We start from the raw sequence: 20,286 nt of genomic DNA, 5'->3' as shown, positions 1-20,286 counted from the left end.
GTGTTTGGTCCATCTTGAAAATATGGATAATGGGATTGAATCAGAACTGGCTTATAGACCGAGTTTGAAGGGTGCTCCTTTGCCTACTTCTAGTTATGATCGATATAGATCGGATTTTTCTAAAGGAAGTGCGTGGCCACTCTTGACTCGACTAGCACGATCAACACTCTCTGCAACAATTCCACAGATCAACAATCGGCCACCTTCACATCCAAGACCTCTCCTACAGGGAGAATCCTCAAATACTAATAAGAATCATCATCCTCCTACCACCACTCGCACTACTTCTTCCTCTACTACACAAAAAATTCAGCCTTCTGTTACTGCTGGTTTAAATATTCAGCATCCACTTACTGCTGGCGTTCCTGCAAGCCATTCTCTTGGCCTCAAAACTGTCCCTTGCGATAATTCAGTGGTTCATCTAAAAGATGTTTTCACTCCCAACATTGGTCCATTCCCTGCTGGTCACACTTTTGCCACTTATCCTCCTATTCCTAATATTTCTCGTGAAGAAATCTGCCAGAATGTTACTATGGATATCTCTTCCAAAAAGACTGGGGAAGCTTCTGCTGCTACTATTATCTCGCACCAGCCTCACTCTTATCTTGATGATATGGATGGTTTTGATGACCAGGAAAATACCAATCCAAACAAAGCTTTTAAGAGACAATTTGATAGTCTTTCACTAAGGAAAACTCTTAAGAGATGTCGTGCATCAAATGGTTCTAGTCCTTCTCCTTCCTCAATTGAAGCGACTGCCAACCTGCCAGTTTCTACCTCTTGTGATGATTCTGCTGGTTCAGAGGACATTTCAGCGGTGATTGCTCAGCAATCCCGCTTTTCATCATGAATGTTGTAAGTTGGAATGCACGGGGTCTGGGGAATCCGAGTGCATTCCGTCGTCTGTGTTTGCTTGTTCGTGAGCAAACTCCCCACTTGTTGTTTCTAATGGAAACTAAGTTAATTTCTGGTTGTATTTCTCGTTTTAAACAATGTTTAAAGTTTAATAATGGCCTAGAAGTCCCTCGTTCTGGTCTTAAGGGTGGTTTAATGTTGCTATGGCATGATGATGTAAATGTAACTCTATTATCAATGAACTCTAACTATTTTGATTGTTATATCTCTTTTAATGATGGTCCTCGTTGGCACTTCTCGGCTGTCTATGGTTTTCCTGAAGCCTCTAATAAAAAGCACACTTGGACTCTTTTAGAAAGACTTGCTGATGTTTCTCCAATGGATCCATGGTTGCTTGTAGGTGATTTGAATGAGATTTTTTCACATTCACACAAAAATTCTGGTCCTATACGTTCTGATAATCATATGATGGCATTTCGAACCACAATTGACTTATGCTCTCTTATTGAACTCTCTCACACGGGTCCTGAATTCACTTGGGCTAAGAATAGACGGAATCCACTAGCTTTACAAGAGCGTCTCGATTGGGTGTTCATTAATACCATTTGGAAAGATAATTTGGCTTCCCCACATGTGTCTCATTTGGATTACTACGGTTCGGACCATAGAGCTGTCCTCAGTGTAATTAATATGCAATCTTCTACCTCTGCTGTCAAGTATCGATCGCGATTTCGATTTGAAAAAGTGTGGCTTAAGGAAGCTGAATGTTCCCAGATTATTTCTCAATGCTGGAACTTTTCTTCAGGGAATCCGATTGATGTTCTGAATGGCAATTTATCAAAGTGTGCTGCTTCTCTTCGATCTTGGCACATGGATAAGTTTGGGAACCTTAAATCTCAGATCTCTTTGGCACAAGCTACTGTCACAGCCCTCTCTAACACTTCTACACCAGCAACTTCACATTACCAGCAAGTTCAGAAAGCTGAAGCCGTTCTTGATGATTTATTGGCCACTGAAGAACAATACTGGCAGCAACGTGCCAGAATAGATTGGTTGCAATCAGGAGATCGTAACACCAAGTTCTTTCACGCGAAAGCTTCTGCAAGATACTCCAATAATAAGATCAAACAGTTAACAGATGAGGCAGGATCTGTCTACACTTCTCAACATGAAATTTCTGGTTTGGTTGCTGCATACTTTGAGAATCTTTTTCAAGCACAAAATGAAGACCATTGGGCTTTACAGCATGTTCTTAATGTCATTCCTACTACTGTAACAGCTGAACATAATGCTTTTCTTTCGAGAGACTTTACTGCTACAGAAGTCTTTGAGGCACTCAAAACTATGAATGGTGATGGCAGTCCCGGTATCGATGGAATGTCTGCCTTATTCTATCAACATAATTGGGATATTGTTGGTGACTTGGTCACACAGGCAGTTCTTCATGTTCTCAACAAAGGGGGTAGTCCTGAAGCTCTCAACAAAACACTGATTACTCTTATTCCCAAGATCAAGAAACCAAAATCAATGAAAGATTTTCGCCCAATTAGTTTGTGCAATGTTGTCTATAAACTAATCTCTAAGTCTTTGGTGATTCGGTTTAAAACAATACTTCCTCATGTTATCTCAGAAACTCAAAGCGCTTTTTTGCCTAATAGGCTCATTACTGATAACATTTTGGTAGCCTTTGAATTGGTTCATTGCCTCAAGCACAAAACTAGGGGTAGGAAAGGTTTTTCAGCGCTCAAACTGGACATGAGCAAGGCTTTTGATCGCGTGGAGTGGTCATTCATAGCGGCTGTTATGGGAAAAATGGGGTTCAGTCTTCGTTGGGTGGCTCTTATCATGAATTGCCTACAAACTACTCAACTGTCTTTCATTGTCAATGGTGCAATTTCAGGCAATGTGAAACCCCAACGGGGTCTCAGGCAAGGAGATCCACTATCTCCTTATCTATTCTTGATCTGTTCTGAAGGATTGTCTCGATTGCTACAATATGAAGAGTCGATTGGCTGCTTAAAAGGTTTAGCTATCTCAAGACACTCGCCGTCCATTTCTCACTTGCTCTTCGCTGACGATAGTTTGTTGTTTTGTGAGGCGGATGATAGATCTTGTGGTGCAATCAAAAGAGTCTTGGACACTTATCACAAAGCTTCTGGTCAACAATTGAATACTGATAAGTCTGTCATGTCCTTTTCACCTAATACCACTGAGGTTGCTAAACACTCTTTCCGAAACATTCTAGGCATGCCTATATGCGATTGTCATGAGTCATACCTTGGTTTACCAGCTTATTCTGAGCGTGATAAGAAGAACATGTTCAATCACATAAAGGAGCGTATTTGGAAATTATTACATGCTTGGACTGATAAGATCTTCTCGGTGGGTGGTAAGGAGGTTCTACTTAAGGCTGTCATTCAATCAATTCCCACATATGCAATGAGTTGCTTCAAACTTCCTGTTAAATTTTGTCGAGAAATTGAGAGTATGATGTCAAATTACTGGTGGGGCACGACTACAGATAAAAAGAAGATTCATTGGAAACAATGGAAATTTTTGTGCAATTCTAAAATGGAAGGTGGCTTAGGATTTCGTAATTTTATCCATTTCAATCAAGCTCTTCTAGCAAAGCAAGCTTGGAGGTTATTCCAAAATCATAACTCTCTGCTATTCCGTGTACTTAAAGGTAGATATTTTCCCAGGAATGATTTTCTCTCTGCTGCAACATGTGGTGCCTCTTCTCTCACCTGGCAAGGGATCTGCTGGGGCAGAGAATTACTGAAAAAAGGAATTAGGAAGAAAGTTGGGAATGGTTTTAGTATCAGTTGTGCAACTGATCCTTGGATCCCTGGCAATCTGATTTTCACTCCCATATTTTATACTGGGTGTCCGAATAGTGTTGTTGCAGATTATATTACACCAGATCGTGAGTGGAATTTTAGTAAATTGTCTGCTGACTTTTCATCTGTTGATGTTGGAAGGATATTATCCCTGCCTTTATCCAATAATGCAGGCCCTGACTATTGGATTTGGCATGGTACGGGAGGTGAGTATGAAGTTAAATCAGGTTATTTCTTTGCTTGTTCCTCTTCAGCTGATACTAATGAGTCGGTTTCCAACCCAAACACTGCATGGTGGAAGTCCTTTTGGCAGCTCAAACTACCCCCTAAAGTGAAAATTTTTTCTTGGAAAGCTATACATAATGCATTGCCGGTTGCTGCTGAACTTTTTAAGAAAAAATCTCTCACTTCAGCTTCGTGTAGTTTGTGCCTTAATGCTTGGGAATCGGTGGGACATGCATTGTTTTCGTGTAAACATGCTAGACATGCTTGGAAAATTACTGGTTTTACTTTTAATAACAAGGCTGCTGTTTCCATGAACATAGAAGACTTTTTGTTTCAAATTTCAGAGAATTATACCAAATCTGAGTTGGAAATGATCTTTTGCACAATGTGGTCTATTTGGTCTGATCGAAACAATGTCATTCATGGTAAATCTCCCCAACAGCCGACTGTTATTTCTGCTAAGGCTCAAAATTTTCTAAACAATTATAAGTCTACACAGCAGTTATCTCTTCCTGCTGGTTTGTCACCGCCTGCTACACCATCCATTTCGAAAGCTTGGTCGCCTCCTCCTCCCACCTGCCTGAAATTGAATGTTGATGCCGCCTTTGATGAAGCTTGTAATAAAATTGGTTTTGGTGCTATAATCAGGGATTCAAATGGCAATGTCAAGGCTGCAATGTCTCACCCCATTAATGGTTGCTGTCTACCACAAGAGATGGAAGCTAAGGGACTTTTTTATAGTCTCAAATGGGCGAGACAACTCAATTTTAAGGTGGATATGGTAGAAACGGATTCTTTAATCCTTGCCAATGCTCTCCGCAAATCAACATCAAATCGTTCATCTTTTCAAGATTTAATATTTGATGTTCAAACTGAATTATCCTATCTCCCTACAGTTTGTGTTAATCATGTTTATCGTGATGGTAACCAAGCCGCTCACGGTTTGGCTAAACAAGCTCTAGTGTTGGATAATGTTTGTACATGGCTTGAGGACTTTCCCTCGGCTATTCTTTCTGTTGTTGTAAAAGACTCACTTATTTTATAATAACAGTTCTATTTCTCAAAAAAAAAAAAAAATAATAATTATTTAATAATTAGAAAAATTACAAATTTTTGCTTTATAAATTACAAGAATTACTTTATATATTATTATATATTTTTTTTTCTTTTTTCAAATTTATGGTTTGAGTTTTTTTTTGGTTGCTCTAGTAGTTTTTATGTGAGTTGCAATATGAATTTTAATTACAATTTAGATTGCTTCGTTAATTGTTATGTAGATTGTTATGTAAATTTCCGTAAAAATATAAAAAAAAAATACTTTAAAGTGTAAAATGAAAAAATTCCTATAAATTATTTACATATTTTTTTTAAAAATCCAAATAAATTGTAATAATTATTACAAATATGCCTTTTCAATTTGTATTCTGTTTATTTTTGTTGCGAAAATTAAAATCATGTAAGTGCACATAATCATAATTTGTAAATTGGAATAATTACATAAGACACCATTTTTTGTAAAATATTTACATTTTTACGTTCAAAGAATGTTTTTTTACATTTTTACGGTTTTCCAAAAAATAACACGAAAACAACATAAAATTAACAAGAAAACAACATAAAAGTAACATCAAAATAACATCAAAATAACATCAAAAAAACAACAAAAAATAATATACATATAACAACAAATGAACAAAATTTCAACATAAAAAGACCGTATTTTATGTAAATAAAATCAAAAAAATCGTAAAAATGTTTAAAATTCCGTAAAACCGTATTTTTGTTGTTTTTGTGCATTTGTGAAATTAACCCTTATAAATTTAGTATGATCAAGTATCGTTCTACAAAAATTGATTATCAATCACCAATCAATCAATCTCTTGTTTCTATTTCATTAAATAATTTTTCAAAATTTTAGAAAGAAAATAACAACAAATAACAATAAAAATTTAAGAAAATCATAAGAGAATTTAATTAGAATAATTATATTCATCAACTATCCTCTTTTTTACTTCCCAATGCAGTTGACCCAATTTTTTTTTTCCATATTCAATTAACAAGTTGATTAAGTAGTTCATAATCTAGTTAAGATTTATAAACTCAAATTAAATGATAACTTCTTATATTTCTATGGAAAAGTTAAATCATAAAGAAAACAATAAACATGACAACTCATATAATTGTACAAATAATCTTGATACTTTCATTCTAAATTAATTTTGCATCCAAAACAATCATAGCATAATGAATAATAAAAGAGAATTATAAACTTTTCTCTTATTCCTAAGAAACTGCCCTGAAAATGTGAGTAATTTTTGACTTATCTCTTGTTGCAATGTTCTTTATAAGGCTGCAACTAAGGTCTTATGTTCAAGATTGAAAAAAGTGATCCCGAATTTAATAGCTGAAAACTAAGGAGGATTCTTACATGGTTGATACATAGCTCATAATATAATGGTTTACCAAGACCGTTTAAGATTGTATAGAATGAAAAATTGCAAGCCTAGTTGCATGATCAAAATTAACCTGAGGAAGGCCTACGATACTATTAAGTGGAACTTTATTAAGAAGATGCTCATTGCTTATGGATTTCCTAAGAAATTCATAACTCTTTATCACGGTATGTATTAAAACTCCAAAATTTCCCTTGCTACTTAATGGTTCAATACATGAATTTTTTAAATCTAAGAGAGGATTTAGGCAATGAGATCCTATATCGTTCTTCCTATTTGTGCTAGCCATAAAATATCTATCTCAAATTTCGATAAAAGTTGGAAGTTGGGCAGGATTCAAGTATCATGATAGATGCTCTATGCTAAAGTTAAATCATCTATGCTTCTGGGATGACCTCTTATTGTTCTATCATGGAGATTATGTCTTTGTTTTACTTAGCCACATTTGGGTTGCTGTCGAATGAAGCAAAGATAGAAATTTTTTGTAGTGGTATGGCTTAATCAGAAGTTAATCGGGTATTAGAGGTATCTGTCCATTCTTGAAGTCATTTGTCTTTCAGGTATCTTAGAATTCTTATGTGCGCAAACAATGATTAATAGAATCAGAATATGGAGCTCAAAAAATCTGTCATATATGGGGAGAGTGACATTGATTAATTAGGTGTTATTGTCAATCTATTCGTATTGGGCTCAGATTATGATTCTACCTAAGAAATTTCTTAGAGAAGTTGAAGAAATTTACAAAGCTTTCTCATGAAAAGAGGTTTTGGATACTTTAACTCCTGGTTGAGTAGCTTAGAATAATTTATCTTCTTAAGAAAGTAGGTGGATTGGGTTTTAGAAGAACTCAAGAATAGAACCAGGATGCAATGAAGAAATATGTTTGGGCAATCGCCAAAGAAAATGACAACTTATTTGTCAAATGGATAAATAGTGTGCATTTGGTGGACTAAAATTGGTAGGAGTATGAGACTCCCACGGATTGTAGCTGGCATTGGAAGAAATTTGTTGCTGTGAAAAATGCGTTTAATAAAGAAAATATGAATCAAGATTATTTCATTTCACAACAATATAGGCATAAGATGCTATTTGAACAAGAAGCTAAGGTGCCATGAAGTACATTTGTTTGGAATAGATTGATTATTCCTAAACATAGATTTATCATAGGGTTAGTAATGTGGTAAAAGCTTCGCACCAAAAATCGAATATTAAAATATGATCCAACTATAGATCAACATTACTTGTTGTGTGGTGTGGGAACAGAGCCAGCCAGAGGATGGGGCAGCCAGGGCCGAGGCCCCAGGCCCCATAATTTGAAGGCCCCGAAAAAATTAAAATTAATATATATATATATAAACATATAATATATAAATATTTAACTCAATAAATTAAATGAAAAACATGCAGCACAGTTGGTAAAAATTAACCATGATGTTCAAGGTTCGATCCTTACCTTAGTCACCTTTTATACTTTTTTACTTAGCATTTCAAATATAAATAAATAACAATATTATAACTTAAATATTTGTATTACACTATATAAAAAAAATATATTCAAGTAATTTTAATTTTAAAATATTAACGTACATTTTTAACGATACTATTAATAATAAATAAAATTTATATTTATTATCTATTTTTTTAAAATATATATAATTTAAACACATTATTTTTTTTTCTTTCAAATGTGCTAAAATATATACCACTTCAATAGAGATGTTCTTAGTAATTAAATATTACTTGATCGAGTTAGCTTATGTTACAAAAAATTATTTATTACATAGAGATAAAAGAATTAAAATTGATATTGTGTCAAAATTTAATTAAAATTTATTTTAATTTTTATTAAAAGAAGAAGCCTTGTTTCAAATTTTGCCCTAAGCCTCTCATCGCCTCGAGACGGCCCTGTGGGAAAAGAGGATATCAATCACCTCTTCCTTGATTGTTCATGTAGCAAAAGGTGCTTGGGAATTATCAAAGTTTGGCTTAGAAGGATTTTGCCTAGATTCTCCGGTGGATATCTAAGGGAAAAAAGATGAGCAACACTCGTAAGAGTATGCTGCTGTCCATTATTGCAGCAGTAGTGTACCACATTTGGCGAGCTCGGAATGATACTTTTTGGAACCAGAAACTATGTCATTTTAAGCATACTGTAAAGATAATACAACATGATTATAAGATTAGATTAGCAGACACATTACCATGTAAGATGACCAGTTTATAAAAATTGGTTTTTACAAATTTGTATAGATAGCTATAAATAAAGGTAGGGGGCTGCTCATATAGGTGAAGGGATTATTATTGGTTTGGGATAAGTTTGTTTTGGTTGTAAATGTGTTGTTGTAATGGTTTTGATTGAACAATACAATTGATCTTACTCATCAAGAAAAAAAATTGAATTTTTATATTTAATTTAGCTACTTTATTAAAAAAATATATATATAAAAAAATATATTGTTGCATTATAGGTAATACCCATTAAAATTGCACACAAATATATATATATTTGGTTAAAGTACTTTCTCAAATCTTAATCACAACACGAAAAAGTTTACGAATTTTTTACATAATATAGAAAAATTTGAAAAAAAAATTATAAAAATACGTTAACAAATTTTTATTTTTAATGTTTGAACTTTTTTATTTACAAAAATATGGACTTCTGTAAATTGTTCGATATCTTTTTCGGCTGTTTTATAAGTTATTTATAGTTGATTATAATTGTCACGAGGTTAGTTTTCTCGTTGTTTTTGGTTGTTTATAGTTTATTTATAGTTGTTGTAACGTTAATTTTTTGTTGTTTTTTAGTTGTATTTTTTTTTTTGCTAAAATAATTGTATTTTTGTAATTTTAAAACTTTAAAATCGTCTTTTTGTAATTAAAAACTTTAGGTCATAAAATTGTAAATAAAATATAAAAAAATATTTTTGAAAAAACTCCAAAATTTACCACTCTGTAGAGATCTTTGAGATTATTTTGAAAAAAGAAAATATTTTGCAAAAATCCATACAACACACCCCTCTTAAAAGGCTCCTTTTGGTACATTCTTTATCTGATTCTGTATCCAAAAAAGTATTGAAGTTACTTCTTTTAAGATTGTTGTACTTTATAGTTTTTAGAATTTTTTTATAAATTTTTAGAAAATTTTGAATAATTTAAAATATCAAAAATAAAATTTTAAAAATTTACTACTAAAATTAATCACACGTACACTAAAATATTTAAATTTTATTTGGTATCTTAAATTATTCAATTTTTTTTTAAAAAAAGGATTTAGAAAAGATTCTAAATAATTAACTTACACAACAAAAAAAAAAATAGAAAAATATATGTTTAAAGGTGAAACAATATCGATGTAAGTCTGACAAAAGAAAAATTGATAAAAGTGATACATCTTTTATAAAAGGGAAAAGCAATACATCTTCTTTAACATTTCTTTTGCCTTTTTACATGGTTAATAAAGGGCATGGCAAATTGGCAATGGACCAAACCAAAAAAAGGGTATATTCTTTTTTTTAAAAAAAAAACTAATCAAGTAGAGAGATTTTGGGTCGATTAATTTATAATTTTATTTTTTAAAGAAAAAAAATGAAGAGAGAGAGAGAGAAAGAATTAAATGATGTGATTGTGCATATATAGTTAATCATGATTATTATAAAAGTGATACGATTTCATTTATGTTAATTACACTCTATTAAAAAAGAAAAAGAGTAAGTAGATTCTATGGTCATGATTATGAACTTACTACACTACTAGATGTGGCCACTCCCAATTAGAAATAGGAATGATGTAAATAATAAAAGAAGATTCGGGAACGTGTGTAACCATTTTATTCATACATTTTCTTAGAAAAATGCTAAAGAATACTAGTGGTGTCTAGTATTTTTATACGTGTCAATATTATTATTGGTTCAACTAAGTATCGGGTCCTACCTAACATTCTCCTATGTGTCAATATCGTTATTGGTTCAACTAAGTATCGGGTCCTACATAATTTAATATAATAACTTTTAGAAAATATCGTTAGCCAATCGCATCGCGACATGTCGAAAAAGTGCTAAGTACCACTGATACCTAATAGCAATATTCATTTTCTTATTATTTTATTTTCTTATTAAAAAATACTAAACACCACTTACACTTCTTAGTACTTTCCATGTTTTCTTCAAAGAACATACTTTTTTTTTTATTAAACATGCTATATTATATTATTATATCTCACATATAGAGATATATATTGTCCATCATTGTTATCTATTGATAATATTTTTCATTACATTTAAAAAAGAAAAAGAAAAAGAAAGGAAGAAAATCAACACAGCTGGCAAGACTACTTTGGAAAAATTTGGAGATATGAAAATGTATTTATTATTATTGTTAAATATTTGATATAATTTTTTTTGACATGTGATATAATTATAGATAACACTTTTTTGTTTTTTTTTTATATATGGAGAGGGTGAATTCGAACTTGTGATATTTTTTTTTTGGAAGAAGTGTACGTAAAATTATTAAGTTAGGCATAATATCACTTTTTCATATGTATATAGAAGTATATATTTTTTTATTGAATAAAATACTTTTTCCAACTAGTACAAGGAATGACATATACCTATTTATTTATATTGCCCAATAAGTTATACAATAGTCGTGGGAGTAAACAAGCTTCACAAAATACACTCAACAAAAAAAAGTTAGTAAATTAAGAAAAATATTAGAATAAACAAATAATGTGTGTTTACCCTTTGACTCGATAACATGAACGACACTTTTGACACTTGGCAAGAAGGAAACAACTATAGGGCCAACTATCGAGACTAAAGGTAGTTGACTTGGGCATTAAAAATTGTGTCTGTGCCATAGTAGTAGGCACACTGAGATCCAACAAAGACATTTTTAGGTGCCATCTTTCGTAATTTTTTAAGTGAACAGGTCCTAGTGGTGAACCATGAAGCTAAGGATGTCACGTGCACATCCCACGTTTCAACTTGGGTCCACGTTAGTGTTGGGCACCTAAGTTGACATCATGTACTCCTTCTCTCATCAATTGTGGTTCTTATGAACTTTTTATGGACAATCTGCTTAGCCATTGTCCTAAGATACATGAGAGACATGTAAACAAGTTTCAGACTTTGGAGATAAATATACATGAAATGACACTCAAGCACTAGGAAGCCCTAATGGGCGCCCGCGTTGAAATCTAGTTCATCTGGGTGCACCATGGCTAGGGTTTAGGTTTCTAGGGAACATCCTTGGACCCCAATTCCTTAAATCCATTAAGGAAGAATGCTAAGACATGATACTTCATCAATGACATCCCAAAAGAGCCCATCCACAACTATGCGCGCCAGGTCATTCTTGTTAGGGTTTATAAAACACTTAAGAAATATATAAATCACAGATCCAAACATAAAAGTGCTTTAATATAGAAAACCCTAAATCACAAATATATGGAACCTTTGCTAAATTAAAGAAGAAGAAGATGATAAAAGATGAGCGGAAGCACTAACCTGAAGCCATTGTTGGAGATTGCATAGAAAGTTTTGATCTTCCAAGAATACACTATTTTCCAGAGTATTTTCTCTGATGGGGAATGAGAGAATACAGAAACCCTAATGTTTCTTGGGGACCACTACCTATTTATAGACTCATCTTAGAATGAGTTTTGGGTATTTATAATTTGGCCCCTCAACAAATTATAAATTAACTTATGGTATCTACACATTAATTCCATGATACTTTAATACCCTTTTGATACCCATAACATAATTGGTCACTTAATTTTGTATCACACTTTATAATAGCATATACATTATACATATGTGCCCACATAGGATTTTAATCCAACAATCTCCCACTTGGGCAACATATGTTACCTGATAAATGTATAACCTTATGAGCTCAAAATTTGCTATTATGTAAAGGTATTCACAACAATCTCGTCCATCAACTATACCCATATAGGATCAAAGCGATTTTCGTCATATCAATCATGACTAAACCCATCAATGGTCACATATACAAATATAGCCAAATGACATAGATCAATCATGGATGTGTAGCATGGAAATTACATGCAATGTGAACCGAACATGCCTATTTCCAACTGGTCCTCCTTAAACCAAAGTGAGATCAAACTTACACATAACAAAATAGAGTGAATAAACTGAAAACTTTATTTCTGATCAGAAAATAATCAAATACATAAATGCCTTAAATAAACATAAAGCAAAGAAAATACAAACTCCCACTAAATCATGATATCCTTAAGTAATACTACACCCATATGAGCAGTGTGCTCATGAAAGACCTTGGGTGGTAATCCTTTTGTGAGCGGATCCGCTATCATGGAGTTTGTCCCAATGTGCTCTATGGATATCTGTCCACTCTGCACTCTTTCTTTCACAACTAGGAACTTTATGTCAATATGCTTTGACTTGGATGAGCTCCTATTGTTATTGGAATACAACACTACTGATTTATTGTCACAAAATATCTTAAGTGGTCTTTCTACATTCTCCAAAATACGCAGCCCGGTGACAAAGTTTCTCAGCCATATTCCCTGATTTGATGCCTCATAACACGCTACAAATTCTGCTGCCATAGTGGAAGAAGCTATAAGTGTCTGTTTGACACTTTTCCAAGATATAGCTCCTCCAGCTAACAGAAAAATGTAGCCTGATGTAGACCTTCTGCTATCTTGGCATCCACCGAAATCAAAATCAGAATACCTTACGACCTCCAAATGATCTGATTTCCTGTATGTGAGCATGTAATCTTTTGTTCTCTGAAGATACCTCATAACCCTCTTGGCTGCTATCCAATGGTCCATACCAGGGTTGCTTAAATATCTGCCTAACATCCCAACAATGTACGCAATATCTGGACGCGTACATACTTGAAGATACATTAGACTCCCTATAACTGATGCACATGGAATCTTTTTCATTTCCTGAATTTCAAGGCTGCTTTTAGGGCATTGACTTAGACTGATTTGTCTCCTTTAGCAACAGGGGTATCACCTGGTCTACAATCTTGCATGCCAAACCTTTTAAGTATTTTATCTATATAGCTCTTTTGTGATAATCCAAGAATACCCCGAGAACGATCTCGACGTATTTGAATTCCTAAAACAAAAGAGGCGTCACCAAGATCTTTCATCTCAAATTGCTTAGATAAAAATCTCTTGGTTTCGTGCAATAAGCCTATATCATTAGTGGCAAGAAATATGTCATCGACATATAGAACCAGAAATTTGTATTTACTCCCACTGAATTTTCGATATACACAATCATCAATAATATTCATCTCAAAACCAAATGAGATAATTACTTGATGAAACTTGTGATACCATTGACGAGAAGCTTGCTTGAGTCCATAGATGGATTTCTTTAATTTGCAAACCATATTCTTTAGGTCACCAACCACAAAATTTTCTGGTTGCTCCATATAAATTGTCTCATCAATGTCGCCATTGAGAAACGCTATTTTAACATCCATCTGATGTAACTCAAGGTCAAAATGAGCAACAAGTGCCAATATTATCCTAAAAGAGTCTTTCGATGAAAACGGAGAGAAAGTCTCTGTATAATCAATGCCTTGTTTCTGAGTATAGTCTTTTGCTACAAGACGTGCCTTAAATCTCACCACATTACCATATTCATCCTTCTTGGTTTTAAGTATCCACTTACAACCAATTGGTTTTACACCTTCTGGTAATGGGACAACTTCCCAAACTTTATTGTCTTGCATAGACTTATTCTCTTCATCCATGGCATCAATCCACTTTTGAGAGTTAGAACTTTTCATGGCCTGATGCAAGTTGATTGGATCATCTTCCATCATTCCAATTTCATCCTCATGTTCTTGAAGAAATACAAAATAGTCATCTGAAATAGCATTTCTTCTCTCTCTTGTGGATCTCCTTAATGGCTCTTGTTCTTGAGGGTGTTGAATTTGTTCTTCTGGAACAATAGTCTCATCTTGATTTGGGAATTGTTCAACATTGTCTTGTTGAGGTTCCAGATTCATTTCTTGATCAATGACAGGTGTGGAAGCCTGAACATTGTCTAAAATGATAGTAGGAACTGAGTTTGAATTCAATTCCTCCTCAAAAGCAATGTCTCTAACCTTATTTCTCCCCCCAAATTCAACATCCTCAAAAAATGTTGCAGTTCTCATCTCAAAAATAATTCTGACAGTGGGATCATAAAACTTATAGCCCCTAGATCGCTCAGAATAACCAATAAAGTAGTTGCTAACTGTTTTGGAGTCCAATTTATTTTCATGTGGCCTATAAGGCCTTGCCTCAGCTGGACATCCCCAAATGTGGAAATTCTTTAGACTAGGCTTTCGACCTGTCCAAAGCTCATAAGGTGTTTTTGCAACTGCTTTACTTGGTCCTCTATTCAAAATGTAAGCTGCTGTCTTTAATGCTTCTCCCCAGAGGGACCTAATCTTTATTGGCACCTAATCTCTTAGTTTTGGTCTGTTTTCCCTTGATACAATCTACACAGACATTGAAATCTGTGAAAGTCAAGAGACTCTAAAATGTCATCAGACACAAGACGCTCAATTCTACCTCTTGAGATATGACCTAAGCGTTTATGCCATAATGACGCTGAATTTTCTTTATTTGATTTGCGTTTAGTACCTCGTGATTCCACATGCAAGGTTTCATTATAGGATGCAATTGTTTCTAACAAATAAAGATTGTCATAAGTATTCAAATAACCAGTTCCAATAATATTTGAATTTAAAGACAAAGTAAACTGATTGTTTCCAAATGAACAAGAATATCCAAATTTGTCCAACAAAGAAACAGAAACTAAATTCCGTCTAAAAGACGGCACAACAAAAGTGTCTTTCAAATCCAAATAAAAACCAGTTCCTAATAACAATCTAAAATGCCCAATTGCTTCGACTTCCACCGATTGACCATCACCCACAAAGATGTATCTTTCACCATCACTTGACTTTCGGTAGCTCAGACAACCCTGCATAGAAACACTTATGTGAGTAGTAGCACCAGAATCTATCCACCAAGTGTTTCTAGGCACTGAAACTAAATTAACCTCAGAATAGACCAAAGCAAGATTAATACCTTTCTTTACACGCCATGCATGATATTTGGCACAATCTTTCTTCACATGTCCAGGTTGGTTACAAAAGAAACAACCCTTAGAATCATGTTGTTGTTTCTTTTGAACTGGACCCTTAGCAGCTTCATTCTCAAATTTCTTTTTTTTTCTTGCCCTTATCCTTAGGAGTAGTGGCCAAATGAGCACTTTCGGTTTTGTCCTTTTTCAACCTTTCTTCCTCTTTCACTCAATGAGAAATGAGCTCGTTGAGAGTCCATTTCTCCTTTTGACAGTTATAACTAATTTTAAATTGGTTAAACTGTGGAGGAAGCGTTAACAAAACCATGAGTACAAGTACATCATCCAAAAGCTCAATCTTAAGTGTCCTTAATCTGGAGACAATATGATGCATTTCCATAATGTACTCCCTTACATTTCCTTGACCCTTATACTTCATATTCATTAAAGAACCAATAAGTGTTGTCATTTCAACCTTATCGTTTTTAGCAAAACGTTCCTCAATTTGTTCAAGGAAATTCTTAGCCATAGCAACCCCTTCGGATTCAACGCCCTAAAAGGCTTCTGGAATGCTGTGTTTCATAATCATTAGACTCATGCGATTTGAACGATCCCACCTCTCAAATTCCCTTTTATCATCATGGGAACTTTCCTTAGTGAGAGGTGCAGGTTGTTCATTCCTTAGTGCATGATCTAAATCCATACATCCCAGAACTATAAGTAAGTTCTTTTTCCAATCCTTGAAATTGGTCCCATTAAGCATAAGAATAGAATTAATATTAGCAGATATTGAGGCAGCAGAAGATGAACTAGCTGAATATAGAACAAATAAAACAAGCTCACATTAATATGCATAATTAAACAATAAATTCAAAAATTGGTTAATCCCATCTCAAGATACCAAACACACATTAATATCAAGTCTTTGGACAGTAATATTAACTGTAAGCGGTACTCTTGGTGTAGCAATCAAATATTGACAATAAAACTGTGTCAAACAATAGGTCAATCTTTGGACTAACGTATTGCTCACACAAAATACCTTATAATTGTCACACATTTATTGCCACAGGTATGTTTGAAATCTAGCAAAATATTCACTTACCTTTGGGCTAGTCAATATAAGCATCAATTACAAACACACAACCATCCTAATGTTTAAATAAATTAATCTACACAAAAGAGGTCACTTTGGCGACATATTGTTTCAATTAATTTACTCAAAATATTAGTCATAAACCAACACCAAAATTAAAATTTAATTATTTAAACTAAAATATATATTATTTATCATATATATATATATGATAACTAAAATGATGACAAAATAAAGCAAGACATATATGTATATATATACATTGAATCCATCAACCCATTAATCAAAACATATATATACCATGCTGACATACACATAATTAATTCAGTAGGGAAAATAAAATATATGTATATCTGGGTTGGGCTTTAATGAGTTAAGGTATGTAAATGCATTTAGCAATTGGTATATGTTTATCATAAATAAAAGCTGAAGCCAAAACTCAAGATTAATCACCAATCTCAAAACACATATCTATACAGAGTCATAAACTTACAAACATATATATATATATATGCTATCCTTTTGCAATTGTAGCCGAGTAAAACAAAAGAAACCAAAAAATTAAACAAGACAATTGAAACCGTATAGATATATATTAACAGAGGTTTAAAAAAAAAAACGAAAATAATATATATATATATACACGACATATATATATACTGAAACCGAAACTTCATGAATAATACGAATCTCATCAGCCGAATTAATACAATAATTTTATGGACAGAACCAAGAATCACATCATATACAAATATATATATATATAAATCAAAATTTTAATTTTTAAAATCCCCAAATTTCATAAATAAAATCACCAGATCTTTAATTAATTCAACAAAGGTAGCTCTGGTACCACTTGTTAGGGTTTATAAAACACTTAAGAAATATATAAATCACAGATCCAAACATAAAAGTGCTTTAATATAGAAAATCCTAAATCACAAATATATGGAACCTTTGCTAAATTAAAGAAGAAGAAGATGATAAAAGATGAGCGGAAGCACTAACCTGAAGCCATTATTGGAGATTGCATAGAAAGTTTTGATCTTCCAAGAATACACTATTTTCCAGAGTATTTTCTCTGATGGGGAAGGAGAGAATACAGAAATCCTAATGTTTCTTGGGGACCACTACCTATTTATAGACTCATCTTAGAATGAGTTTTGGGTATTTATAATTTGGCCCCTCAACAAATTATAAATTAACTTATGGTATCTACACATTAATTCCATGATACTTTAATACCCTTTTGATACCCATAACATAATTGGTCACTTAATTTTGTATCACACTTTATAATAGCATATACATTATACATATGTGCCCACATAGGATTTTAATCCAACAATTCGAACATGGGCATAGATTTTACTTCAGAAGGCAAAGAATGTACAAATTTGATGAAATTGAAATTTGTGGAGCACTTTTCACCAAAAAGAAGATTAAGCATCAACGAGCTCAATTTCATAAATGTTGCCCCCCACTTGGGCGCCCAATGCATGCCCTGAGGCCACTATGGGTGCCCAGGTTGACGTAACTCAACCTAGGGCACATTGGGACTTCTTTCTAGAGAAGCTTTTTGGGCATTGCCCTTATTATTATCCACGAGGAAGATACAAGTGCTTTTGGAAAGATAATGAAGCCATCTAGGCCCTAGATGAAAAGTTGGGCGCCCAAGGCGACAAAACCCCAGTCACTAGGTACCCAGGTTGACGTAGCCTTACTTCTAGTGGTTTCGTGGATCCGATTACGATTCCATCTCAGTAATTCTTCTTATTTTGCTCCAAAAACAATATATGAGACTTGGAATCAGGAGAAAATATCATTCGAGTAGTGAGTTAGGCCCTAGGCACCACTAAGGACTAGTTGTTGAAAATTATTTTACCAGGATCTTAGATCTACTCACAAGTATGTTTATTAACACCCTAAATATGAACTTTCTAAAACGATGAAATAAACACGTATAAAGTTAAAGAAACCTTACATTGGGTGCAGCGGAACATAATGACTCCTTCCGTTCAGATATCTAGCCCTTGATTCCTTTCTGTAGCAGAGCATTATCAATATCTGAACCTGGATCTCTTTCTCTGAATCTTTGATGCTGAAACCTCCTTAAATTTGAAAGTCTTTCTTCACGATCTTCCTCACTATGATTGAGGTATCACTTGCTGTGTGTGGGCACTACTCTCACACTAAGATTTTTGAAATTGAAGAGGGAAGGAGAAAGAGAAGGGTCGGCCAAAGATAGGGAGAGAGAAGGCTCAGTTTTTTCTGAATCAGAAGTGTCAGAAGAAAAGTGTAATTTTCTTGAAGCCTTCACTATCTATTTATAGCATTCCACTAGGGTTAGGTTTGAATTATTTGGCATTAAAATAATAAAAATATCAGTTTAAATTTCCTACAAAAGTGGTCTGCCATGCTTAGTGGATTTGGGCCTCACTTTTTGCAATTTTACAGTTTTATCTTTTCTGCATCTGATTTTCTCAAAAACGTCAATTTTCAAATTCAACCATTTAAATGCCAATTCTAACTATTTAATAACTATAAATAATTATTAAATAATATTGTCATTTATCATATTTATTAATTGAACCATACAAAGTATCATAATTAACAAATATGCCCCTATAAACTCTTTCTTTACAATTTCGCCCTTACTTAGTGAAAATATCACAAATAGACATAGTCTAATTTGAGAATTACAATTGATTAATCAAAACCAATTATATGAGTCTCACAAGCAATATTATCTCAACTAGTGCGGGGACCATGGGTCTATATAACTGAGCTTCCAATAAGTAGATCAAGAATTTATTACTAAAATTCACTAACTTATTAATTCTTCGTTGAATCCACGCATAGAACTTAGAATTGCACTCTCAGTTATATAGAATGCTCTATATGTTCCACCATATAGACACATCATTAGTTATCCATTGTTATAATCCTAATGTGATCACTGATCCTCTATATGAATGATCTACACTGTAAAGGGATTAAATTACCGTTACACCCTACAATGTATTTATTCCTTAAAACACTTGACCCCGTATAAATGATATTTCAGCTTATGTGAAATGAGTACTCCACCATTTATGTTCGTTTGCTCAAGCTCGAAGGAGATCATCCTTTGCTTACTATTCGCTAGATAGAAGCTATAGATTCCATGTTTATGATAGCGCTCCCACTCAATTGCACTACCATGTTCCCAAAATGTACGTATCACCCTAACCTAAAAGTAGGCTTAACTAACAAATCAAAGAACACAAATAGCCTCTCGAGATTGAGCCTAATCATATCAGGATTAAGATCATTTGATCTAGGATCAACTAGGCGATATTGACTTGAATAGATATTACGGTAAGTTTAATAAATCTAAGTCAAAGTTCAATATCGGTCCCTTCTGATGCATACTCCATGCATCCAACCTGAGCTTTACTTTATCCAATGCTCTGGAAAGAACATAGCACTTCTCCAAATGCAAGTAAACTCTGTTGTAGATTATCATATCAGTAAAACCCTATGTCTGATAAATCTAGGAAACTTTATTCACATAGTCATGTTTACTTTCCAATGTGTTGACGGCACAATAAACAGGATCAAGTATGTGAAAAGGGTTTCAGATGAATTTATACATTATGTACATATAATCATGAAATAAATCATGTGAACCATGCAACATTAAATGTTATTTCTGATCTATATTAATAAGTAAATCT

The sequence above is a fragment of the Cannabis sativa genome, chromosome 5 (assembly GCF_029168945.1).
Source record: "Cannabis sativa cultivar Pink pepper isolate KNU-18-1 chromosome 5, ASM2916894v1, whole genome shotgun sequence".
In the NCBI taxonomy this organism is placed as follows: Eukaryota; Viridiplantae; Streptophyta; class Magnoliopsida; order Rosales; family Cannabaceae; genus Cannabis; species Cannabis sativa.
Note: the sequence above shows the minus strand (reverse complement) of the source record.